Raw genomic sequence first — 26,314 nt, forward strand, 5'->3', positions numbered from 1 at the left:
CAGCTGTCCTCCTCCGCCTCCCTGTCTAACGTCACTTCCGCTCCCTGCAGAGTTAGGAACTACATCTCCCAGACTGCACCGGGGGCGGGGCGAGGGGGTGCTTCCGCCCTCTCTAGCCCAGGTAAGCTGAAATTGCGCATGCTCTATACGAGTGCCCGTGAGGGCGGGAGAATAAAGTTGCTGCAGTGGCCTTCTCTGTGTGATCCGCGGGCCCGGGCTGAGCAGCTGCTGTTCCCCGGGGTCTGTGCGGGGGGAGTCCGGCATTAACCCCTCTGTGCCCGGCCGGGGGGGGCTTTCTCCAGCTGGGACCCGCCCCCTGGGCAGCCCCGGGCCGGAGACCCCCGGTGAGTGAGAGACCCCGGGGTGGGGGCGCTGGCGCTGGCGCCGGGGCCGGGGCCGGGCAGGAAAGTGACTCTCCGCCCCGGGGAACCTGGGAGAAGCCTCGGAGCTGCCTCAGCCCCAGTGGAGCTGCAGCAGGATCTGTCCTCTTCCCCGCTGGGATTGGGGGGGCAGAGACTGGGGCCCGGCGGGGCGTCCCCTGTGGTGTGGGGGTGTCGGGCAGGGAGGGGAGAAGCCGGAGTTGGGTGGGGGGGTTGAACTGTCTCTGTGTAGCCAGGAAATCCCCAGGGGGGAAGGGGGCAGGGGAGTTAATTGGATCCTGTCCCTGTTTGTGCCACTTGCCTCTCACCCCCGATATAAATTCTCTCTAGTTCTTCCACTTTTCTCTCTCAGTATATCACATGTGGCTATAAAATCTGGGGAGATTCCCCCCTTTCATAGAATCATAGAATATCAGGGTTGGAAGGGACCTCAAGAGGTCATCTAGTCCAACCCCCTGCTCAAAGCAGGACCAATTCCCAACTAAATCATCCCAGCCAGGGCTTTGTCAAGCTGGGCCTTAAAAACCTCCAAGGAAGGAGACTCCACCACCTCCCTAGGTAACGCATTCCAGTGTTTAACCACCCTCCTAGTGAAATAGTTTTTCCTAATATCCAACCTGGACCTCCCCCACTGCAACTTGAGACCATTGCTCCTTAGTCTGTCATCTGCCACCACTGAGAACAGCCGAGCTCCATCCTCTTTGGAACCCCCCTTCAGGTAGTTGAAGGCTGCTATCAAATCCCCCCTCATTCTTCTCTTCTGGAGACTAAACAATCCCAGTTCCCTCAGCCTCTCCTCATAAGTCATGTGCTCCAGACCCCTAATCATTTTTGTTGCCCTCCGTTGGACTCTTTCCAATTTTTCCACATCCTTCTTGTAGTGTGGGGACCAAAACTGGACACAGTATTACAGATGAGGCCTCACCAATGTCAAATAAAGGGGAACGATCACGTTCCTTGATCTGCTGGCAATGCCCCTACTTATACAGCCCAAAATGCCGTTAGCCTTCTTGGCAACAAGAGCACACTGTTGACTCATATCCAGCTTCTCGTCCACTGTGACCCCTAGGTCCTTTTCTGCAGAACTGCTACCTAGCCATTCGGTCCCTAGTCTGTAGCAGTGCATGGGATTCTTCCGTCCTAAGTGCAGGACTCTGCACTTGTCCTTGTTGGACCTCATCAGGTTTTTTTTTGGCCCAATCCTCTAATTTGTCTAGGTCCTTCTGTATCCGATCCCTACCCTCTAGTGTATCTACCACGCCTCCTAGTTTAGTGTCATCTGCAAACTTGCTGAGAGTGCAGTCCACACCATTCTCCAGATCATTAATAAAGATATTAAACAAAACTGGCCCCAGGACCGACCCCTGGGGCACTCCGCTTGAAACTGGCTGCCAACTAGACATGGAGCCACTGATCACTACCCGTTGAGCCCAACGATCTAGCCAGCTTTCTATCCACCTTACAGTCCATTCATCCAGCCCATACTTCTTTAACTTGGCGGCAAGAATACTGTGGGAGACCATATCAAAAGCTTTGCTAAAGTCAAGGAATAACACATCCACTGCTTTCCCCTTATCCACAGAGCCAGTTATCTCATCATAGAAGGCAATTAGGTTAGTCAGGCATGACTTCCCCTTGGTGAATCCATGCTGACTGTTCCTGATCACTTTCCTCGCCTCTAAATGTTTCATAATTGATTCCTTGAGGACCTGCTCCATGATTTTTCCAGGGACTGAGGTAAGGCCGACTGGCCTGTAGTTTCCTGGATCCTCCTTCTTCCCTTTTTTAAAGATGAGCACTACATTAGCCTTTTTCCAGTCATCTGGGACCTCCCCCGATCGCCATGAGTTTTCAAAAATAATGGCTAATGGCTCTGCAATCTCACCCGCCAACTCCTTTAGCACCCTCGGATGCAGCGCATCCGGCCCCATGGACTTGTGCACGTCCAGTTTTTCTAAATAGTCCCGAACCACTTCTTTCTCCACAGAGGGCTGGTCACCTTCTCCCCATACTGTACTGCCAAGTGCAGCAATCTGGGAGCTGACCTTGTTCGTGAAGACAGAGGCAAAAAAATCATTGAGTACATTAGCTTTTTCCACATCCTCGGTCACTAGGTTGCCTCCCTCATTCAGTAAGGGGCCCACACTTCCCTTGATTTTCTTCTTGTTGCTAACATACCTGAAGAAACCCTTCTTGTTCCTCTTAACATCTCTTGCTAACTGCAACTCCAAGTGTGATTTGGCCTTCCTGATTTCACTCCTGCATCCCTGAGCAATACTTTTATACTCCTCCCTGGTCATTTGTCCAATCTTCCACTTCTTGTAAGCTTCTTTTTTGCGTTTAAGATCAGCAAGGATTTCACTGTTTAGCCAAGCTGGTCGCCTGCCATATTTCCTATTCTTTCTACACATTGGGATGGTTTGTTCCTGCAACCGCAATAAGGATTCTTTAAAATACAGCCAGCTCTCCTGGACCCCTTTGCCCTTCATGTTATTCTCCCAGGGGATCCTGCCCATCTGTTCCCTGAGGGAGTCAAAGTCTGCTTTTCTGAAGTCCAGGGTCCGAATTCTGCTGCTCTCCTTTCTTCCTTGTGTCAGGATCCTGAACTCGACTATCTCATGGTCACTGCCTCCCAGGTTCCCATCCACTTTTGTTTCCCCCACAAATGATCAGCTCTCTTGTGTCCCCTGATTTACCCCTGTTCTCTCCATAATTCTCAAATGTCCATTTAAAATCTCCTCCGATGTGGGGGATTTTCCCACTCACTTTATTTGCAGTGCTGAGTCATTATCCATTCTAGTTGTTGCAGAGGATTCAATTGCCCAGTGATCATCTACCCCCTCTCCTTTGAGAATAATTTGTTCCCTCCTTTATCTCTGTTAGAAATCTTTGCCGATGAAAGAGATCAGCCATATATTTAATACACATCAAAGCCAGAGGCATCCCCCTGTTTGGGGGATCAGTGGTTCACAGCTGACAACAGGAGAGTTGGCCGGGCCCTTTTCTTTTCTCCAACTGGCACGGGATGAGGAGTTCACTCTGAGTGCAGCATAGGTCCAGAAGTATCCCAAACCGTATGACAAATGGTCTCCCTGAGGGGTTGCTTCCCACAGTGCTAAGATGTAGCCACCTCTGGGGTGGATCCATGGTGGCCATTATTTGTTAGTGCAGGGGTTGGCAACCTTTCAGCAGTGGTGTGCCGAATCTTCATTTATACACTCTAATTTAAGGCTTCGTGTGCCGGTAATACATTTTAATGCTTTTTAGAAGGTCTCTCTATAAGTCTATAATATATCACCAAACTACTGTTATATGTAAAGTAAACAAGGTTTTCAAACTGTTTGAGAAGCTTTATTTAAAATTAAATTAAAATGCAGATCTTATCAGTTTAGTGTGATTCTTGCCCTTGCTTTTTCTTGCTGAGTTTTCCAATGTCTGGCACGTATTTGGATACTTTAAGGTGCACACAGGCTTCTGAGTGATCAGTTGTTAACCGTCTCCGAGAGGGACAGATTTCATGTGTGAAAATACCTGTTCACACAGGTATGTGGATCCAAATGCTGAAAGCATTGCAAATGCAATTTTCTTCAAACACTTAAATTTCACTGGCAGGGATGTCCAGCAGGTCAGAATAGAGGCCCCATGATCTCTCTCAATAGCTTCAAGTGCGCTCCGCAGATCCACAAACTTTGATATCCACAATTCTGAGCTTTTTAACTGAATGAGTTGCATTTCGAAATCTTCAACACCCATCCACTGAAATACAGACAAATCCAAGTCGCTTTCGTTGAACTTTTCAGGTTTAATTAGAAAAGAAAGCGTTGGGCCAAATCGCTGGAAATCTTGAAATCTGTCAGAAAATTCTGATTCCAGTTCTTGCATGTACTTTCCAATCTGATTGACACTGACAGTGCAACATGTCGATAGCTCTTTTATGTGTTGGAACTAGCGGAAAGTAGAAGTTTGAATATCCCTAGAAAAACCTGCTAGTTTCACAACAAATGCTTTCCAGGCTTCATAAAGATGCAGAACTGTTTGCCCTGCACCCTGGAGACAGAGGTTGAGTTTGTTCAGATGAGCAGTGATATCAATTAGGAACAAGAGCTTACACAGCCATTTGTCATCATCCAGTTCGGGGTAGTTTTGTTCTTTTTCTGACAAAAAGGCCTTGATTGCCTCAAAACAGTTTACAAAGCACACAAAAACCTTGCCACGACTTAGCCACCAAATGTTGCTGTGAAGTGGGATGTCGTTATAAGCACTGTCCATCTCTTCTAGCAGTGCTTGAAATTGTGAGTCAAAGCAGATCGAGCAACAAGGAAATTCACAATTCGCACCACTGTATTCATCACATTATTAAGCTCTGAATTAGAAATTTTTGCACACAAGTTTTCTTGATGGATGATTCAGTGAAATTTGACTGTCGGATGGCCAATTTGATCTTCAAGTAACTTTACAAATCCCTTCTGTTTTCCAACCATGGCAGGAGCACCATCTGTTGTCACACAAAATATTTTTCTGATGTCAACTCCTCATTCTTCAAAATGGTTTACAAAACTTTCCAGTATATCTTCCCCCTTTGTTGTGCCATGCAGGGGTTTTAGGCAACAAAGTTCCTCTTGGATTTCATCGGAAGCACAGTATCTTGCAACAATTGCCAAACATGGAACGTCGTTTATATCCACGCTCTCATCAACTGCAACACTAAACACTGCTGTGTCTTTCAATGCAGTTGTCTGCTTTTCCTTAATGTTTTCTGCCATTTCACTTATGCGTCTCTCAACTGTTCTGGCAGAGATGGGCAGTTCTTTTATTCTAGATATGATTGTATCTTTATTTGGCAAATCATTGAACAAAATCTCTGAACTGCTGAGAAAAACTTCTTTTATATATTTCCCCATCTGTAAATGGCTTTCCGTTTTTTGCAATGTACTGTGCAATCTTGTAACTTCCTTCTGTAGCTTGATTTTTACTTACACTTAAGCTTTTAAAAACACTGCTTGGCTTCTCATAGGCTGCTACTGCCTTTTTGATTGATTCAGTCTTGGCTGCTTCATCAAGAAAGGTTTTCTCGTGCTTCGTTTCAAAATGTTGTCGAACACTTGATGTGCGACAAACAACACCTTCATAACAGAAAGCAGAAATAGCATGGTCCTTCTTTTCAATAAATCCAAATGCATCTGTCCAAGCAGGCTGAAATGATCGGACATCTAGCTTCGCTTTCTTAGGAGCTGCCATTTTGTCAAATGTTCCCTTCAACTCTCAGTGGGGAAAAAAATGGCAATAGAAGGCAGGCACAAGGTCCAAGGTAGTGTGGTCTAAGATAAGTAATTTTAAGATGGGGTGCTGAGCTGCGCCTCCTCTTGCCTGGCGTTCAACCCTCACTGTCCCAGGCTGGGGACAGTGGGCCACAGCAGGGAGGCTGATCCAAGGCCAGGAGCAGAGTCCAGGGTGGCCTGCTGGGACTCCAGGCCCGAAAGCAGGCTGAGCAAGGGCTGGAAACCAAGGGTATGTCTACACTACGGGATTAATCCGAATTTATATAATTCAGATTTGAAAAACAGGTTGTATAAAGTCGAAATGTATGCGGCCACACTAAGCACATTAATTCGGTGGTGTGCGTCCAAGTACCGGGGCTAGCGTCGATTTCTGCACCGTTGCACTGTGGGTAGCTATCCCATAGTTCCCGCAGTCTCCCGCGCCCATTGGGATTGTGGGTTAAGATCCCAGTGCCTGATGGGACAAAAAACATCGTCGCAGGTGGTTCTGGGTACAGCCTCACCTCCTCCCTCCCTCCCTCCCTCCCTCCTCCCTCCCTGCATGAAAGCAATGGACGGCAGACAACCATTTTCGCGCCTTTTTTCCTGGGTGGGTGAACACTGCAGACTCCATACCACGGCAAGCATGGAGCCCGCTGAGCTCAAGACAGCAGTCATGAACATTGTAAACACCTCGCGCGTTCTCGTGGAGTTTATGCTCAGCCAGGACCAGAAAAACGAGGCGAGGAGGCAGCAGCGGCGGCAGCGCAGCGACAAGCATGATGAGGACATGGACATGGACACGGATACAGAATTCTGTGAAACCACGGGCCCCGGTGCTTTGGAGATCATGTTATTAATGGGGCAGATTCTATCCATGGAATAAAGTCACTATCATTTAAAAATCATTTATTAATAGATTAGAAAAAGAGGGAGGGAACCCGGGTGGTATTTGGGAGGAGGATTGCTGGGAAGGAAAAAGCCACAAAGAAAAGGTTAAAAAAATGATAGCCTTTTGCTTGGGCTGTCTACTGGGGTGGAATGGGAAGGTGTATGGAGCCTCCCCCCCCCGCGTTCTTACACGTCTGGGTGAGGAGGATACGGAACATGGGGAGGGGGGAGGGTGGAACAGGGGCTGAAGCGGCAGTCTGTTTTCCAGCAGCCGTTCCTGAAGCTCCACCAGACGCTGGAGCATGTCTGTTTGCTCACGCAGCAGCCCCAGCGTTGCATCCTGCCTCCTCTGGTCTTCCTGCCGCCACCTCTCATCTCGAGCGTCCCTCCTCTCCTCACGTTGGTCCCTCCTGTCCTCACGTTCACTGGCTTCTTTCCTATACTTTGAAACTGTTTCCTTCCACTCATTCAGATGAGCTCTGTCACTGCGGCTGGATTCCATAATTTCAGAAAACATCTCGTCTCGCGTTCTCTTCTTACGACGCCTTATCTGTGATAACCTTCGGGATGGAGGAGGGAGGCTTGAGGAATTTACAGCTGCTGTAGGGAGGGGAAAAAAGAGAGAATTGTTTAAAAAGCTACATTTTGCAGAACAATGCTTATACTCTTTCACGGTGACCAACACTATTCACATTACATAGCACATGTGATTTCTGTGCAAGGTCGCATTTTGCCTCTTAATGCTGAGTGCCTGTGGCTTTGCTGCTAGAGATCACAGGTCTGGGCAACAGAATTCGGCTTGCATGCGGCCATGGTAAGCCATTGTCTTACAGCTTCTGCGCCCTCCTTTCCCACATACCAAGCATAGCCTGTAGAGTGCTGCGGTTTTTCTGTTAACATTCAGCAGCACAAGAAAACAAACTAACCACCCCCCCCTCTCTCCATGAATTCTCTGGGATGATCGCTGTACCCCTCCCCCCCACCGCGTGGGTGGTATCAGGGAAGATCTCTGCAGGCACCAAACTAACCACCCCCCCCCGCCGCTGCCTCCCTCCCGCCATGAATTCTCTGGGATGATCACGGTACCCCTCCCCCCACCGCGTGGCTGGTAACAGGGAAGATCCCTGCTAGCCAAACGCGAAAAACTCAGGGCCAATTTCCCATCTGCGCTTGGCTAACTGCAGGGAAGGATTTAATTTCCGCCACAGGCAAACAGCCCAGTAGGAACGGCCACCTCTGTCCCCTTAATTAAGTTCCTGTATTTCAACCAGGTTACCAGGAGTGATATCACTCTCCTGAGGATTACACAACAAGATAAAGAACGGATGTTGCTTGACTGCCAGCAAGCACCGGGACCATACGCTGCCAGGCTTTGTCAGGCAATGATACCAGATTACTTGCTGCAAGCATGGCGTGGTCAAGTGTCCTACCATGGAGGAGGGAATAAGGATGCACTGCCCAGAAACCCTGTGGCAAGGCTTTCGGAGTACCTCCAGGAGAGCTTCATGGAGATGTCCCTGGAGGATTTCCGCTCCATCCCCAGACACGTTAACAGACTTTTCCAGTAGCTGAACTGACCGCGAATACATCCCAAGTCCTCAGGGCAAAGTAATCATTAAAAACCGTTTGCTTTTAAAACAAGTTTTATATTTTAAAAGGTAAACTCACCTGAGGTCCCTTCCATGGGGTCAGAGTCTTGGGTACTGGCTTGGGAGGCTTGGGAGGGTACTTCAGTCAGGGTGAGAAAAAGATCCTGGCTGTTGGGGAGAACGGAGTGCTGTGTGCTCTCTGCAAGCTCATCCTCATACTCCTCCTCCTCCTCTCCCCCATCGGCAGAATCCTCAGGCGTCGCTGATGAGACCATCCCCGACCCAGAATCCACGATCACAGGTGGGGTAGTGGTGGCAGCCCCCCCTAGAATTGCATGCAGCTCGGCGTAGAAGCGGTATGTCCGTGGCTCTGACCCGGAGCGACCGTTTGCCTCCTTTGTTTTTTGATAGGCTTGTCTGAGCTCCTTGACTTTCACGCGGCACTGCTCAGAGTCCCTATTGTGGCCTCTCTCCATCATGTCCTTGGAGATTTTTTCAAAAGTTTTGGCATTTCGTCTTTTAGAACGAAGTTTTGCTAGCACTGAATCCTCTCCCCATATAGCGATCAGATCCAGTACTTCCCGTATGGTCCATGCTGGTGCTCTTTTTCGATTATCGGCCTGCATGGTTACCTGTGCTGATGAGCTATCTGTGGTCACCTGTGCTCTCCACGCTGGGCAAACAGGAAATGAAATTCAAATGTTCGCGGGGCTTTTCCTGTCTACCTGGCCAGTGCATCCGAGTTTAGATTGCTGTCCAGAGCGGTCACAATGATGCACTGTGGGATAGCTCCCGGAGGCCAATACCATCGAATTGCGGCCACACTATCCCTAATTCGAAATGTTAAAATCGATTTTGGCGCTACTCCGCTCGTCGGGGTGGAGTACAGAAATTGATTTAAAGGGCCCTTTACATCGAAATAAATAGCGTCGTTGTGTGGACGGTTGCAGGGTAAATTCGAATTAAAGCTGATAAATCCGAATTAAAGTCGTAGTGTAGACCAGGCCCAAGATTGGCAGCTGAGGTGAGTGGAGTAGGTGGCTGGTAGGCCTGAGCAGGGCTGGAGGCCTGGACCCTGTCTGCAAGAGGGCCTCCAACCGGAAGCAAGGTGAGTGGAGCTGTGCGGTAGAGACCCCTGCTGGCGAGGGGCCAGCAGCCAGAACCCCATAGCAGCGACTGGCTCGGCCTGCCGCCACTCTGGGGTTTCTGCCCCCAGCTCCTGCCAGCTGAGGTCTCAGCCTGCTGCCAGCCTGTGGTTCCTTCACCCAGGCCGGCAGTGGGTGCTGAGTTGGACCCGCGGGGACCCCGGCTGGCAGGTGCCAGCAGCAGGAACTCCAGAGTGGGGCGGGCTGAGCCGCTCAGCCCGCCGCAGCTCTGGGGTGTTCACCGCCAGCTCCTGCCAGCCGGGGTCTCAGCCTGCTGCCAGCCTGGGGTTCCTTCCCCCCAGGCCAGCAGCAGGTGCTGAGTTGGACCCACGGCGGGTCCCGCAGGAGCCGGCAGCTGGCAGCGGGAACTCCAGAGTGGCGGCGGGGCTGAGCGGCTCAGCCCACGCCGCATGCCAGGAAAATTCGGCTCACGTGCCAACTTTGGCATGCATGCTGAAGGTTGCCGACCCCTGTATTAGTGACAGGCCATGGACATTTCTTACCTATTTTTGCCCTCTAGGCCTTCCCTTTTCCTGTTAAAAAAGCATCCCCCATGGCTCCCTCTGCCTGTGTGACTGGCCAGCAGGGGGTGGTGATAACTTTCTATCCACTTATGAAACACTGTGAGATAACACTGCTGCTAAGGGGTGCGGTATCTGTGTGGGGAGATTACAGCTGGAGCTGAAGGGGCATTGTGGTAGGGGGAGGCCTCTGGGTGACTGGGCAGGGGGTACCCTAGTCAGGTTGGTGGGTTCTGGAGGTTTGGGATTTCGGGGGGTGGTTCTGATGTGCCCAGCCCTGAGGCTATGGGTCCTGGAGGTGGGTATCACTGGGGGCCCCTTGGGTGCAGAACAGCATAGATGGGCGTCTCTTGGGGAGGCGGGGTGGGGGGTTAGAGGGAGCCTGGTGCTGTGCCACAGTCTCTCTGTATGGGCTTCCCCCGCAGACTCCTGGGATCGTTGCCATGCCCAATGCACAGAGCTGTGGGGGGCATCCCCAGCAGTAGGTCAGGGAGTCCCGCAAGGGGGAGGAGTGGGTCCCAGGTGAAGGGTAGGGCAGATCCTGGTGGAGGGCAAGCAGGGGTCCTAGACAGGCAGTGAGGGACTGAGTTCCCAGTGGGGGGTCCTTTTGGGAGGTCCCTAGCTTCTGGGGCCTCTTGGTGGGGGGAACCCTTTGGGATTTCCAACCTGGCAATGAAAGTCTGGTGGGGGTTCTCTGACCAGTGGTGGGGCTCTGAGGGGTATCTGGGGTCCCTGGCCAGTCACTCTGGGGGCGGGGTGCCAGGGAATATCTGGTGGGGCCCTGGCTTGACGGTCTGGGCTCTGGGTACTTGGGGACCCTGGCTGCAGGTTCTGGGGGCTGCTACTAATCTTCTCCCGGATTGGCTTGTGCTAGAATCCTGGCTTCAAGCACTACCCGGCATTCCCCAGCCATGCCCAGTCATCGTGATAACTTTCTAGCCAATTAGCAAACACTGTGAGGTGAAATCACAGATTTTGCTTTTTTCCTCTCTTGAAAATTGCAGCCTTGTTAATACTAAATTGTGAGCCACAGACTCCAGGTAACTGGAAGAAACCAAGGGAAAATGCTGGGGTCTAGCATTAAAATCACTCTACACTAACAGCCCCTCCCCTCATTTCTCCTCCTATTAGCAATTTCAGGAGCAAATCCAGCCATGGGGGAGCAAACAACCCAGGAATGGGACTTTCCTACCAGGTTGGCAGGGAGAGAGGACAGGGAAAGAGAGAGAAGGAGAAAGAGAGACTGAAAGGGGCCGTGGGAGAGAAGAGTTTTGAGAGAGATTTCCAGATCTCTTATCTGCCCAGCCAGATGTATTATTGCACCCTGGTTAGACTCGCTTCCCTGTGGACAAGATGAGGATCAGACAGAGGAAAACCCAGTTCCTGACTCCATATCCCTCCTGCTGGAGTGTAGCTCCCATGGGGTCAGTGTTAGAGGGAATTGTCGAAAGTGACTCCTTTGGTTCTGCTTTTTTCTAGCCTTGTGTTCAGAGACTTTGTTACTGGATGCAGGGAGGCAGAAGGGAGGTTTAAAAATGTGTCTATGGGCTTAGCCTGGCAGGAGGGACCAGGTCTACACTGGAATAAAGAGATCAAGCATTTTCCCAGCATGGCAGAATCTAGGGTGTCTGTCTGCAGGGAAAGGGCCTGGGGGAATCATAATGTGAAATGAACTGAAGCCTGTTCTGAAACCTCCACAACTGCCCTTCTTGCCCTGCCAGGCTGCAGAATGACGTCCATGTTTTGCTCCAGCTCATCCGATCCTCCCATGGGACAGGGGAGAGAAATGGCTGCAAAGCAGCCAGTTCAGGTAGGGATTATTGGGGGGTTGCTGGTGGGTTTCTGCTGGAGGAGAGGGAGAGCAAATACACCGGAGATGGGAAGGTTGCACAGTCTGGTTTGGAGGTTGGAGCAGGGCAGGAAATTCACAGGGTGGAGAAAGGGAGGAGGACAGAGTGTGGCAAACAAGCTGGGAGTTGTTTAATAAGCAGCCTAGATTCTAGGAACAGACCCATGAGGTTCGGAGTTGGAAATGCTCTAATTTGTTGAACAGAAAATAACCCACCTACATGGAGCTAGCAAAAATGACCAGACTCAGATATGAAGGGGGCACCCACTAGTCAGGCTTAGGGGAGATTCCCCTCTCTTCATATCCAGCTCCTCACAATGAGGAGGGTGTTGGGCTTCCTACCAGGGAGCTCTTCCTGGACTCTGCTAGTGGCTCCATCTCCTGTATCAGTCTGTGGCTAGTAGGTGTGTGATGGATCTGCTGGGAGAGAGGAGGAGCTTTCTCTTCATCCCCTCACCCTGGTGTTTTCTTTATGCTCTGAGTGGGGTGGGGGTGGGACTCTGACTGCGAGCCACCCAGAGCTTTTGTTTGGCTCCTGTCCCCCACATATGAGGGGCTGTGAATGGGGCAGCAGGTACTGACTCTTGCTCTTTCAGGGGCCAGTGATCTTCGAGGAGGTGGCTGTGTATTTCACCAGGGAACAGTGGGCTCTGCTGGACCCCACTCAGAGAGCTCTCTACAGAGATGTCATGCAGGAGAACTATGAGAATGTGACCTTACTGGGTAAGGGTTACTGTCTCCTTGGTTCTTGGAATGGGAAATGAAGAGAGATAGTTCACACCAGCCCCCAATGCCACCTCTACTCTGTCCTGTTTCAGCTTCACCCCAATATGCCAGTGAGACACACACACTATCCAAAGTGTTCTGCAGCAGGGGAGGGTCTCTAGAACAGAGCACAGGAGCAGTATCGCACAGTGTCAAATATCTCCTGTTTGCTCAAGTAAAACTGGGGGTTAGGTCCAGCATAATGAACAGAAGCTTCAAACCCTGAGCCTTCTCCACCTAGACCAGAATGTGCTTGGGGTGTAACAAGCAGGCTGCTGGAGTCAGAGCTGCTGGTCCAGCGTTACTTATCACATAGACGCTCTGTGCGTCCTTGAGTGCTCGCTGGAAGTATCCAGACAAGGGAGCTCCATAAGCAGAACATTGCATCTCACACAGCATTACAGATGACACAACTCCTCACTGGTCTGGATTGCACCCCACCATGTGAAAATGGTTGGTAGTGAAACTTCTTGAGACATGGAGAGTCTTGCTCCCCCATCACCATGTGTAATAGCCACAATCCCTCTTCTCTGCAGGTTCCTTGGATTTTTGAGTCCCTCATTCCCAAACTCACATGACTCCGATTCTTATTTTTCACAATCTGCTTTTCCAGACTAATTAGACCTGTTGCTCCTGAATTATAGCTTCTAATTTCCCAGTGTTCTCCACAGCCAGGGATTTTCCTACTCCCTCCCATGACAGTGGACTCACTAGATTCCCTAGTACATAAGATTGGCCACACTGGGTCAGAGCATAGGTCCATCTAGCCCAGTATCCTGTCTTTCAGGAGTGACCAGCGCCAGGTGTCCCAGATGGAATGAACAGAACAGGGAATCATCAAGTGATTCATCTCCTGTCACTCATTCATAGCTTATGGCAAACAGAGTTTAGGGACACCTTCTGTGCCCATTCTGGCTAATAGCCATTGATGTGCATGAATTTATTATGTTCTTTTTTTGAACCTTGTTATAGTCTTGGCCTTCACAACATCCGTTAGCAAAGAGTTCCACAGGTTGACATTGTGTTGTGTGAAGAAATACTTCCTTTTGTTTGTTTTAAACCTGCTGCCTATTCATTTCATTGGGTGATTCCTAGTCCATGTGTTATAAGAAGGAGTAAATTACACTTCCTTATTTACTTTCTCCACACCAGTCATGATTTTATAGACCTCTATCATATTCCCCTTAGTCGTCTCTTTTCCAAGCTGAAAAGTCTCTTTTCAATCTCTCCTCCTACAGAAGTTGTTTCATACTCCTAATCATTTTTTTGCCCTTTTCTGAACCTTTTCGAATTCCAATATATCTTTTTGGAGATGGTGCTACCACATCTGCACGCAGTATTCAAGATGTGGGTGTACCATGGATTTATATAGAGGCAATATGATATTTTCTGTCTTATTATGTATCCCTTAATGATTACCAACATTCTTTTAGCTTTTTGACTGCTGCTGCACATTGAGTGAATGTTTTCAGAGAACTCTCCATAATGACTCCAAGATTCCTCTCTTGAGTGAAAAAGCTAATTTAGACCTCGTCATTTTATATGTATAGTTGGGATTATGTTTTCCAATGGGCTGCAATATGTGCTATCCTGACATCTAGTACTGCTGAGATCCTGCATTCAGTGATATCCCTGCTCTTCCTGTTCCCTTTCTCCACTGAACCCCACCAGCCCATGCTTACTGTTCCCAGCTTCCCCAGGACTCTCTTGTTGTCTCTGGACTTCTCTATCCACAAGAAGCAGTGCCTGGGAGACTTGCCCTTTCTCTGGAGACTTCAATTTCTGGGACGTGGATTTATTTTCTCTGTGTTTTAGGAGACTCTTTGAAATTGAGTGTCTGTGACATTAATGACAGTACAATCTGGACTCTTGAACAGCTGTGTCCCCTCAGTTCCCCAAGCTGGGATGCCTTTTACACTGCTTTACTGTGAGAAAAGCCACTCCTGGGCAGTTAACACACAGTCTCCAGCATGTAACTCGGTCCCAGCTACACAGTAGTGAGTGCTGCTAGTCAGTGACTCACAAATTACAGTAACCCACAGGAGAACCCCAGAAAATTCTCTGCTCCCAGACTTTCCCCCAGAAATGTGCATCTTGCACTGTCCAGCACACTACTGAACAACGGAAGCTCATTTGAAGTGTCATTTCATCAGTGGAAAATGACATGCGCCAACCTTGTTATCCAAAATGAAGTTTCCAACACACTTTAATCCAAACACACTGGATAGATAAAACAATAAAACAAGATTGTCAATTACCGGAAAAAAAGATTTTAAGTGACTATGGGTAATGAGGCATAAAAGTCAAAATTGTTTACAAAAGAAATGCAAGATAAAACACAAACTAACGTCTAACAAGCTAAAACAGATTCAAAGCAAATGTTTCTCGGACCATATGCTGAGACAGGCTGGCTTTCCTTTCAGCTATTTGTCTTGCTGTCTCTGAGGAAGTGGGTGGATGAGATTCTGTGGCCTGCATCGTGCAGGAGGTCAGACTAGGAGATCATAATGGTCCCTTCTGACCTTAAAGTCTATAACTGGTCTGTGGGCATTCCCCAGAATTGTAACTTTTTCAGTAATATCATAAAGTAAAATTTCATAACTTTACGTACAGTGTTGCTACACATTTTAACAGGAGGATAATATTCAGTAGATTGTGTTTTCAAACGATACCTCACAAGCAATACTGTGTACAAAATTGATCATAATTTTCTAGAAGAGTGAACATAGGTGTACAGATGGACACCGTGTCTGTCTGTGTGTGTTCTCAGCAGATATGTGGGTATTTCAATCCCTCCTAAGCAGAATGTTCTGCATCTTCAAGGACCTGGGCAGCTGTTCCTGGGAATTCACTCGTTTACTAAGTGTGACACTGTCTGGAATTGAGACACTTTATATTATTATTAATACCAATATGATAAAAATTGCAGTGAATTGTGCTAGATATGTCATGTAAGGTGTCAAGGAAAATGTTATGATTTTCCAAGTATGATCATTTTGTTTCTGTTTTTATCACCTTTGTACTGTGAGATATAGATATGTAGGGTATATCTGTATTCCAGACTTGTGCAGTGTTTCTGGGTGACACCCCCAGATATATTGGCGCCAGCACTGCCTACCCTGTTTGATGGCCCATCCAGGGTCATCAGCTGTACAATGAATCCATGGAAAGGATCAAGGGGATACACCTATTGAGGCAGCAAGACATGCAGGGGTATGTCTGTGTACTGAGAACTCCAAGGCTTTTCCATGCCCTGTGCTGTGAAGCTTGTGTTTGGGACACAGGAAGTACAAGCCACATGGCAAAAGGAATATAAAGGGCAGCTGCATCATCTCCATTTTGTCTTCAATCCCTCTTCCTACCTCTGGAGCAACTTCTCTCCAAACTGAAGCCTTGAACATAGGACTGAATGACCCATCCAAGCTGTGGCTTTGTTCCAAACAGACTTTCAAGCCAGCAATTTACCAATACCTCTAAGAACCCGATGTATAGATTTCTGAATGTATCTGACTTTTTAAATAACCTCTCACTGTACTGAACCTAGGTGCTGATTGGGAGTCAGAGAACTGGAATGCAATAAAGGGGGCTGTGTGATTTCTTTTTTCAGCTTCATGATAACCAGTGTGGGTGATCAGAAGCACAGTTTCTGACTTGTCAGTGAGTTTAACTTCAGTCTTAACTGCCAGTTTTGGGAGCATCCGCTCTCCCTTTTTCAGCCTGCCCTGACCTTGCATTTTCAGTGAAGACTAACCCAGGCACACCAGGTCTCACTAAGCACTGAAGTTAAATTAATAAAATATTTTTTATGACCAAGTCTTATGAAATCAACTGAACTCCTTTGTTTTCTTTCATCTGAGCAGGGTTTCCTGTTACCCAGCCTGATGTGATCTCCTGGCTGGAACAAGGGAAAGAGACATGGGTCCTAGATTTCTAGGTTTCAGAGGAAAGAGCGATCCTGAGAGCTCCCTGCACAGGTGAGGAAACATTAAACCAACTCAGAATCTGTAAGTGCCTGAAGGAAACAGCTGGGATGCACTAAAGAAGCCCTTAGGAGGTCTCTGTTTTATTATTGTCCCTAGCAGGAGTCATGTCCTCAGGGTGAATATAGCTCATGGCTTCCTATAGATCCTAGCAGACACCAGGCAGTAGCTTTCTCCTCTCACCCTGCAAATTTGGATGGGATGTGGAGGCTGAATTGATCCCCATCTCTCTTATTTTGGGGGAAGAGTTTGGGGGAGTTCATTTCCTGATTTTTATTTGACCACCCTCCAGCACTTGTTTTGGTTTGGCCTTCCCCTTTCCATCCCTGTTTGAGGTTTCTGTCTCTATCACAGCAGGTGATGCAATGGTATGTGAGAAAGAGGAGCAGAATTCTCAGCCGGAAAATGTTGAGCAAGTGGATAAACACAGAGAATTATCACAAAGATTGAAAAGAAATGCATTCAGGAGTCATGAACAGGGAAAATCATGTGAGAATCAGCACAGACCAGGGGAGAAAATGGATAAATGTATTTCCTGTTGGGAAACTCAGAAGAGCATCAAGGAAATGACAACACAGCAGGAAATCCTCATGGGAAAGAGGAAAAATACATGCAGTGAGTGTGGGAAAAACTTTACTCGAAGATTAGCCCTTTCTAATCATCAGAGAATCCACATAGGGGAAAGGCCCTATGAATGCCGTGAGGGTCGGAAAACATTCAGTCGCAGCTCGCACCTTATTAGTCATCAAACAATCCACACAGGAGAGAGGCCTTATGAATGCTGTGAGTGTGGGAAAAACTTCGCTACCAGCTCAGCCCTTTCTGTTCATCAGAGAATCCACACAGGGGAGAGGCCCTATGAACGCAATGTGTGTGGGAATACCTTCTCTTAGGGTATGTCTACACTACGGGATTAATCCGAATTCATATAATTCGAATTTGGGAAACAGATTGTATAAAGTCGAATGTATGCAGCCACACTAAGCACATTAATTCGGCGGTGTGCGTCCATGTACCGGGGCTAGCATCGATTTCTGGAGTGTTGCACTGTGGGTAGCTATCCCATAGCTATCCCATAGTTCCCGCAGTCTCCCCCACCCGTTGGAATTCTGGGTTGAGATCCCAGTGCCTGATGGGACAAAAAACATTGTCGCAGGTGGTTCTGGGTAGAGTCTCACCCCTCCCTCCCTCCCTGCATGAAACCAACGGACGGCAGACAACCATTTCGCACCTTTTTTCCTGGGTAAACACTGCAGACTCCATACCACCGCAAGCATGGAGCCCGCTCAGCTCAAGACAGCAGTCATGAACATTGTAAACGCCTCGCACGTTCTCGTGGAGTTTATGCTGAGCCAGGACCAGAAAAACGAGGCGAGAAGGCAGCGGCAGCGCAGCAACAAGCGTGATGAGGACATGGACACGGACACAGAATTCTCTCAAACTGCGGGCCACGGTGCTTTGGAGATCATGTTGTTAACAGGACAGGTTCTATCCGTGGAATGCCGATTCTGGGCCCGAGAAACAAGCACAGACTGGTGGGACTGCATAGTGTTGCAGATATGGGATGATTCCCAGTGGCTGCGGAACTTTCGCATGGGTAAGGGTACTTTCATGGAACTTTGTGACTCGCTGTCCCCTGCCCTGAAATGCCAGAATATCAAGATGAGAGAAGCCCTCACAGTTGAGAAGTGAGTGGCGATAGCCCTGTGGAAGCTTGCAACGCCAGACAGCTACCGGTCAGTCGGGAATCAATTTGGAGTGGGCAAATCTACTATGGGGGCTGCTGTGATGCAAGTAGACAAAGCAATCACTCAGTTGCTGCTACGAAAGGTAGTGACTCTGAGAAATGTGCAGGTCATAATGGATGGCTTTGCTGCAATGGAATTCCCTAACTGTGGTAGGGCGATAGATGGAACCCATATCCCTATCTTGGCACCGGAGCACCAGGGTACCCAGTACATAAACCACAAGGGGTAATTTTCAATGGTGCTGCAAGCACTTGTGGATCAGAAGGGACGTTTCACCAACATCAACGTGGGCTGGCCGGGAAGGGTTCATGACGCTCGCGTCTTCAGGAACACTACTCTGTTTAAAGGGCTGCAGCAAGAGACTTACTTTCCGGACCAGAAAATAACCATTGGGGATGTTGAAATGCCAATAGTTATTCTTGGGGACCCAGCCTACCCCTTAATGCCATGGCTCATGAAGCCATACACAGGCAGCCTGGACAGGAGTCAGGAGCTGTTCAACTACAGGCTGAGCAAGTGCAGAATGGTGATAGAATGTGTATTTGGCCGTTTAAAAGGTCACTGGCGATCGTTACTGACTCGCTCAGACCTCAGCCAAACCAATCTCCCCATTGTTATTTCTGCTTGCTGTGTGCTCCACAATCTCTGTGAAAGTAAGGGGGAGACCTTTATGGCGGGGTGGGAGGCTGAGGCAAATTGCCTGGCTGCTGATTATGCGCAGCCAGACACCAGGGCAATTAGAAGAGCACACCAGGATGTGCCGTGCATCAGAGAAGCTTTGAAAACCAGTTTCATGACTGGCCAGGCTACAGTGTGAAATATCTGTTTGTTTCTCCTTCATGAAAACTCGCCCCCTTTATTGACTCATTCTCTGTAAGGAACCCACCCTCCCCCTTCCCCCAGCTTGCTTTCAAACCAAATAAAGTCACTATCGTTTAAAAATAATTTATTCTTTATTAATAGATTATAAAAAGAGAGAGGGAACCCGTGTGGGGTTTGGGAGGAGGATCGGCGGGAAGGAAAAGGCCACTAAAAAAAGGTTTAAAAAAAAGAAAGCCTTTTGCTTGGGCTGTCCACTGGGGTGGAATGGGAAGGTGTACGGAGCCTCCCCCCCCCGCGTTCTTACACGTCTGGGTGAGGAGGCTATGGAACATGGGGAGGGGGGTTATACAGGGGCTGTAGCGGCAGTCTGTTATCCTGCTACCGTTCCTGAAGCTCCACCAGATGCCGGAGCACATCTGTTTGCTCACGCAGCAGCCCCAGCGTTGCATCCTGCCTCCTCTGATCTTCCTGCCGCCACCTCTCATCTCGAGCGTCCCTCCTGTCCTCATGTTGGTCCCTCCTGTCCTCACGTTCACTGTATTCTTTCCTATACTTTGAAACCGTGTCCTTCCACTCATTCAGATGAGCTTTGTCACTGCGGGTGGATTCCATGATTTCTGCGAACATCTCGTCTCGCGTCTTCTTTTTCCGATACCTTATCTGTGATAGCCTTTGGGATGGAGGAGGGAGGCTTGAAGAATTTGCAGCTGCTGGAGGGAGGGAAAAAAGGAGAGAATTTTTTTAAAAGATACATTTTGCAGAACAATGCTTATACTCTTTCACGGTGACCAACACTATTCACATTACATAGCACATGTGATTTCTGTGTAAGGTCGTATTTTGCCTCTTAATATTGAGTGCCTATGGCTTTGCTGCTAGAGATCACAGACGCAGGTCCGGGCAACAGAATTCGGCTTGCATGCGGCCATGGTAAGCCATTGTCTTTCGGCTTCTGCGCCCTCCTTTCCCACATACCAAGCAAAGCCCGTTGAGTGCTGCGGTTTTCCTGTTAACATTCAGCAGCAGAAAACAAACTAACCACCCCCATCGAATTCTCTGGGATGATTGTTTTATCCCTCCCCCCACCGCGTGGCTGGTATCAGGGAAGATCCCTGCAGAAACCAAACTAACCCCACGCCCCCCCCTCCCACCATGAATTATCTGGGATGATTGCTGTACCTCTCCCCACACCGCATGGCTGGGAACAGGGAAGATCCCTGCTAGCCAAACGCGAAAAGCTCATGGCCAATTCCTCCCCACCACCTGCCCTTGGCTAACTGCAGGGAAGGATTTCTTTTCAGCCACAGGCAAACAGCCCAGTAGGAACGGCCACCTCTGTCCCCTTAATTAAATTCCCATATTTCAACCAGGTTACCATGAGCGATATCACTCTGCTGAGGATAACACAGTGAGATAAAGAACGGATGTTGCTTGAATGCCAGCAAACACCGGGACCATACGCTGCCAGGCTTTGTCATGCAATGATACCAGATTACTTGCTGCAAGCATGGCGCGGTCACGTGTCCTACCATGGAGGACGGAATAAGGCTGCACTGCCCAGAAACCTTGTGGCAAGGCTTTCGGAGTACCTCCAGGAGAGCTTCATGGAGATGTCCCTGGAGGATTTCTGCTCCATTGCCAGACACGTTAACAGACTTTTCCAGTAGCTGTACTGGCCGCGAATGCATCCCAAGTCCTCAGGGCAAAGTAATCATTAAAAGCCCTTGCTTTTAAAACAAGTTTTATATTTTAAAAGGTAAACTCACCTGAGGTCCCTTCCATGGGGTCGTGGTCTTGGATACTGGGTTGGGAGGGTTCTTCAGTCAGGCTGAGAAAAAGATCCTGGCTGTTGGGGAGAACGGAGTGCTGGGTGCTCTATGCAAGCTCGTCCTCCTCCTCCTCCTCCTCTTCCCCGTCCGCAGAATCCTCAGGTGTATCTGATGAGATGATCCCCGCCTCAGAATCCATGGTCAGAGGTGGGGTAGTGGTGGCGGCCCCCCCTAGAACTGCATGCAGGTCGGCGTAGAAGCGGCATGTCTGCGGCTCTGACCCGGAGCGACCGTTTGCCTCCTTTGTTTTTTGATAGGCTTGTCTGAGCTCCTTGACTTTCATGTGGCACTGATCTGAGTCCCTATTGTCGCTTCTCTCCATCATGCCCTTGGAGATTTTTTCAAAAGTTTTGGCATTTCGTCTTTTTGAACGAAGTTCTGCTAGCACTGAATCCTCTCCCCATATAGCGATCAGATCCAGTACCTCCCGTACGGTCAATGCTGGTGCTCTTTTTCGATTATCGGCCTGCATGGTTACCTGTGCTGATGAGCTATCTGTGGTCACCTGTGCTCTCCACGCTGGGCAAACAGGAAATGAAATTCAAATGTTTGTGGGGCTTTTCCTGTCTACCTGGCCAGTGCATCTGAGTTCAGATTGCTGTCCAGAGCGGTCACAATGGTGCACTGTGGGATAGCTCCCAGAGGCCAATACCATCGAATTGTGGCCACACTAACCCTAATTCGAAATGACAAAATCGATTTTGGCGCTACTCCGCTCGTTGGGGTGGAGTACAGAAATCGATTTAAAGAGCCCATTATTTCGAATTAAATGGCTTCGTTGTGTGGACGGGTGCAGGGTTAATTCGATTTAACGCTGCTAAATCCGAATTAAAGTCATAGTGTAGACTAGACCTTAGGGTCCAAAGAATTGTTTGTACAACTCCACTTCCTAGTTCAGTGTGTCTCATTACTGTTCCAGTGGATGCCAGGGTTAGATTGAGAACAATCATCCTTCACTGCTTGGATCCAAAGAGAGAGTGCTTCATAGGATATTTCTTCCCTGTGGATCCCAAATTGGCTGCCTGGTTGGGTAACAAGGACTTTCAGGCTGTAGAAATGATGGTAACCAACAAGGCAGCAAATGTGTCAAACTCCAATTTCAGACTTCTGGATACTCGCATGTTGAGTCCTGATTCTAAGGTTTTGTGTCTGACGCTATGGCTACACAATAAAGCTGATGTTGGTGCAGCTGTAGCACTGCTATTACAGATGCTGTCCGCCAATGGGAGAAATCTCTCCCCTAGGACTTTATTAGTCCAGCCCCCACAAGCGGCGGTGGCTATGTTGGCAGGAGAAGCTCTCCTGCTGATGTAGTGTTATCTCACAGGGGAGTAGGGCTGTGTAACTACATTGCTCACCAGTGTGTATTTTTCACACCCCTGAGCAATACAGTTATACCGATAAATGTCTTTAGTGTAGACCAGACCTTAGTTTTCTCTTGTGTTTTATGTATTTACATCACTTCTCCTCTACCTCCTCCTACTTTGAAAGATTAAAAAATGTGAAAAGAGAGGTATTTTTCCTCATGATGCAAACATTCCCATATAGGAGACCCCTTCCACCAACACACATGGCAAAAGAGCCAGAGATCTGTGAGTTCATAGAAGTGGTTGGGACAAACCAGAACTTGAGCTAAGGATCAGTTGTTGGCAATGGGGATTACAATAAAACTAACATAAAAGAGAAGAATTTGTGATTTTTAAATATGTTATTGGTACCAATGAAAATGAAATTATAGGTGAAGTTATTGGTTAAAGAATAAGAGACTAATTGATAATCTGAATTATTTTGGAAAACGGAAAGTTGTCTTGTTTTTTGTTAGTCATACAGGAAAAGATGGCTAATCTTAAACTTAATTTGATTTAATTTACCCCATGTAGTGTAAGGAGTTCTGATAGAAAACCTCCCTCCAAAGGCTGGAAGGGGAGAATGTGTGAGAGAGAGTGTATAAGAGAATATTGGCCCAGTATAGATTTAAATTTTTTGTATTTCAAATAGAACTTATTTTGCTTAGCTTCAAAGTTAATGTCTATTAAAAGAAAAACTAATCGAGGAGACAAGTTGTATAACTTTTTACCCACTTAGCCTGTAAGGATCAATGAGATTTTCTCTAATTTGCAAAGGAAAGGCATGACATCTGTCATAGGATGTGTCCAGCAGGTAGGAAAGCTGCAATCGTCAACCATCAATATAAAGGAAAAGGCTGAACTCCACTGCCTTTCATATCTAAAAGCCATCTAGAGGCTGATCTACAATGAAAAGCTATGTTGACATAGCCACATCTCTCAGGGGTGTGAAAAATCTACTCCACAGAGAAGTAGTTAATGTGAGCCCAAGTGTAGACAGGGTTAGGTTGTCAGAAGAATACTTCCAGTGTTTGAAGTGTAGACATAGTCTTAGGGCTGGTCTACAGTACGTGGTTATTTCGGAATTAGCCGAGTTAATTCGAAATAAAACTAATTCCGTCCACATGCCCAAATCATGTTTTTCGATTTAACGGGCTCTTAAATCCGGTTTCTGTACTCCACCTCGGCAAGTGGAGTAGTGCTAAAATTGATATCGCAGTTCCAGATTAGAGGTACTGTGGATTCAATTCAACATTATTGGCCTCCAGGAGCTATCCCAGAATGCTTCCTTGTGACCGCTCTGGACAACACTCTCAACTCTGATGCACTTGCCAGGTAGGCAGTAAAAGCCCCGGGAACTTTTGAATTTAATTTCCTGTTTGGCCACTGTGGTGAGCTCATCAGCACAGGTGACCATCAGGACAGTCCACCATCACAGGCGACCATGCAGAGTCCATCATCATGAGAGACCACGCAGTCCTGGATACGTAGACGAGCTCCAGCATGGTCTGAACGGGAGGTACTGGATCTCATTGCATGTTGGGGAGATGAATCTGTTATGGGAGAACTACGTTCCAAAAAAAGAAATGCAAATACACTTCTACCCCGATATAATGCTGTCCTTGGGAGCCAAACAATCTTACCACGTTATAGGTGAAACCATGTTATATCAAACTTGCTTTGATGCACCGGAGTGCACAGCCCCACCCCCCTGGAGTGCTGCTTTACTGCGTTATATCTGAATTCGTGTTATATTGGGTTGTGTTATATCGGGGTAGAGGTGTACGTACGCTAAAGTCTCCAGGGCCATGACTGAAAGAGGCTACTCCAGGGACACAGAGCAGTGTTGTGTAAAAATCAAGGAGCTCAAGCAAACGTACCAAAAAGCCAGGGAGGCAAACAGGCTCTCTGGGTCACAGCCCCATACATGCTGCTTCTACTGTGAACTGCATGCAATTATGTGGGGTGATGCCACCACTACCCCATCACTGTCTGTGGACACCTGCAAGTTGGAAGTTGCACTGAGCAAGGAGGATGACTTTTTGGAGAATGAAGAGGAGAAGGAGGACAATGCACAAGCGACAAGTGGGGAATCTGTTTTCCCTCCCCACTCTTAACTTTAGGGTACAGATGTGGGGACCTGTATGAAAGACCCCCTAAGCTTATTTACCAGCTTAGGTTAACAGTAAGCTGCCACCACTAAGAGTGTTCCAAATCTTAGGGAAGAGCCACTTGGAACTCTGCCTTTCCCCAAATATCTCGCAAGTCCCTAGCCCCCCCCCCTTTCCTGGGCAGACTTGAGACTAATTCCCTCCCCCCCAATTCCCTACACCCCTTTTCCTGGGTAGGCTTGAGAGTATACCCTCACCAATTAGTTCTGGTGAACACAGATCCAAACCCTTGGATCTTAAAACAATGAACAATCAATCAGGTTCTTAAAAGAAGAATTTTAATTAAAGAAAAAAGGTGAAAGGAGTACCTCTGTAAGATTGTCTGAGATGATCTTTCATTCTAATCAAATTCAAAACACAGAGGGTTTCCCTCTGGGCAAAACTTTAAAGTTACACAAAGAACCCAAATTTATTCTCCCTCTACTTTTATTTTCTTTTTGTGATTTCTTTTGCAAAATAATCTAATACATTCCTTCTCTAAATACTCACTACCCTATAAGAGTGGGATGGTTCCTTCTTTCTCTCTGTCTGGCAAAAGCACATACCCAGCACAGACAAAAGACTTTTTCCCCCTTCCAGATTTTAAATTATCTTGTCTCCTTATTGGTCCTTCTGGTCAGGTGTCAGCTAGGTTATGTGAGCTTCTTAACCCTTTACAGGTCAAAGAGGAATTAACCCTTAACTGTATGTTTATGACACGCCCCCCAAATCATAGATAGTGCTAGACCACACTGGCTGTGATTTCTTCCTAGAACTTTAGGAGGAAACAGAATTAATAAGACAAATGCACCGTTACATATACTACTGATTATGCAAAAACTAACTTTTTCACATTTCAAGGACGATTCTAACCAGTTGATTCTGGGAAACTTTCACGGGAGAGTGCATCAGCCACTTGGTTAGAAGCTCCTGAAATGTGTTGTATTTAAAAATCTTGGAGAGCTAAACTCCAGCGAAGAAGTTTTTTGTTATTGTCCTTGATGGTGTGAAGCCACTTCAGCGCAACGTGGTCGGTTTGTAGTTGAAAACGCCATCCCCAAACGTATGGGCGTAGCTTTTCCAGCGTGTACACAATGGTGTAGCATTCCCTTTTGCTGATTGACCAGTGGCTTTCCCTCTCAGATAGTTTCTTGCTGAGAAACACGACAGGATGGAATTCTTGATCCTGTCCTTTCTGCATTAAAACTGCTCACACACCACACTCGGACGCATCTGTGGTTACTAGGAATGGTTTGTCAAAGTCTGGGTCCCTTAGCACAGGGTCAGACATGAGTGTTGCCTTAAGCTGGTTAAAGGCCTTCTGACACTCATCAGTCCACTGAACTGCATTTGGCTGTTTCTTTTTGGTTAGGTCTGTCAGTGGGGTGCGATGTAGGTGTAGTGTGGTACAAATGGCCTGTAATATCCGGCCAAGCCTAAGAAGGATTGGACCTGTTTCTTTGACTTTGGGACAGGCCACTTTTGGATAGCATCAACTTTGGCCTGTAGGGGGTTTATAGTTCCTTGATCCACCTGGTGTCCAAGGTAAGTAATTCTGTTTAGGCCTATTTGATACTTTTTAGCCTTAACAGTTAGTCCTGCCTGCCTTATGCACTCAAAGACTTTTTTCTGGTGCTCCGGGTGTTCTGCCCATGAATCAGAAAAAATGGCCGCATCATCGAGGTAGGTAACTGCAGATTCTTCCAATCCCGCTAGGAGACCATCTACAAGTCTCTGGAAGGTGGCGGGTGCATTTCGCAGCCCGAAAGGGAGCACATTAAATTCATATCTCCCTGCATGGGTGATGAAGGCTGACCTTTCCTTGGCAGGTTCATCTAGCGGTACTTGCCAGTACCCCTTGGTTAAGTCTAAGGTAGAGATGAACTGGGCATGTCCCAGTTTCTTCAATAGTTCATCTGTGCGTGGCATTGGATAGTTGTCGGGATGAGCTTCAGCATTTAGCTTACGGTAGTCCACGCAAAAGTGTATCTCCCCATCTGGTTTGGGAACTAGAACCACTGGAGATGCCCATGCACTGTTA

At 47.9% G+C, this 26,314-nt stretch overlaps 1 long non-coding RNA gene across 2 annotated transcripts; it reads left to right on the forward strand.

Annotated features, from left to right (window-relative positions):
- The first annotated feature begins 18 nt into the window (after positions 1-18).
- Positions 19-17,338, forward strand: LOC117870082. Of its 2 annotated transcripts, none has more exons than XR_004643905.1 (3): positions 19-121; positions 16,259-16,402; positions 16,733-17,338. It is a non-coding gene; the product is annotated as an uncharacterized LOC117870082 (long non-coding RNA). The 2 variants fall into 2 exon arrangements; XR_004643906.1 differs by lacking the exon at positions 19-121 and adding an exon at positions 162-344.
- Positions 17,339-26,314: the final 8,976 nt, after the last annotated feature.

The sequence above is a fragment of the Trachemys scripta genome, chromosome 25 (assembly GCF_013100865.1).
Source record: "Trachemys scripta elegans isolate TJP31775 chromosome 25, CAS_Tse_1.0, whole genome shotgun sequence".
NCBI classification, from domain to species: Eukaryota; Metazoa; Chordata; order Testudines; family Emydidae; genus Trachemys; species Trachemys scripta.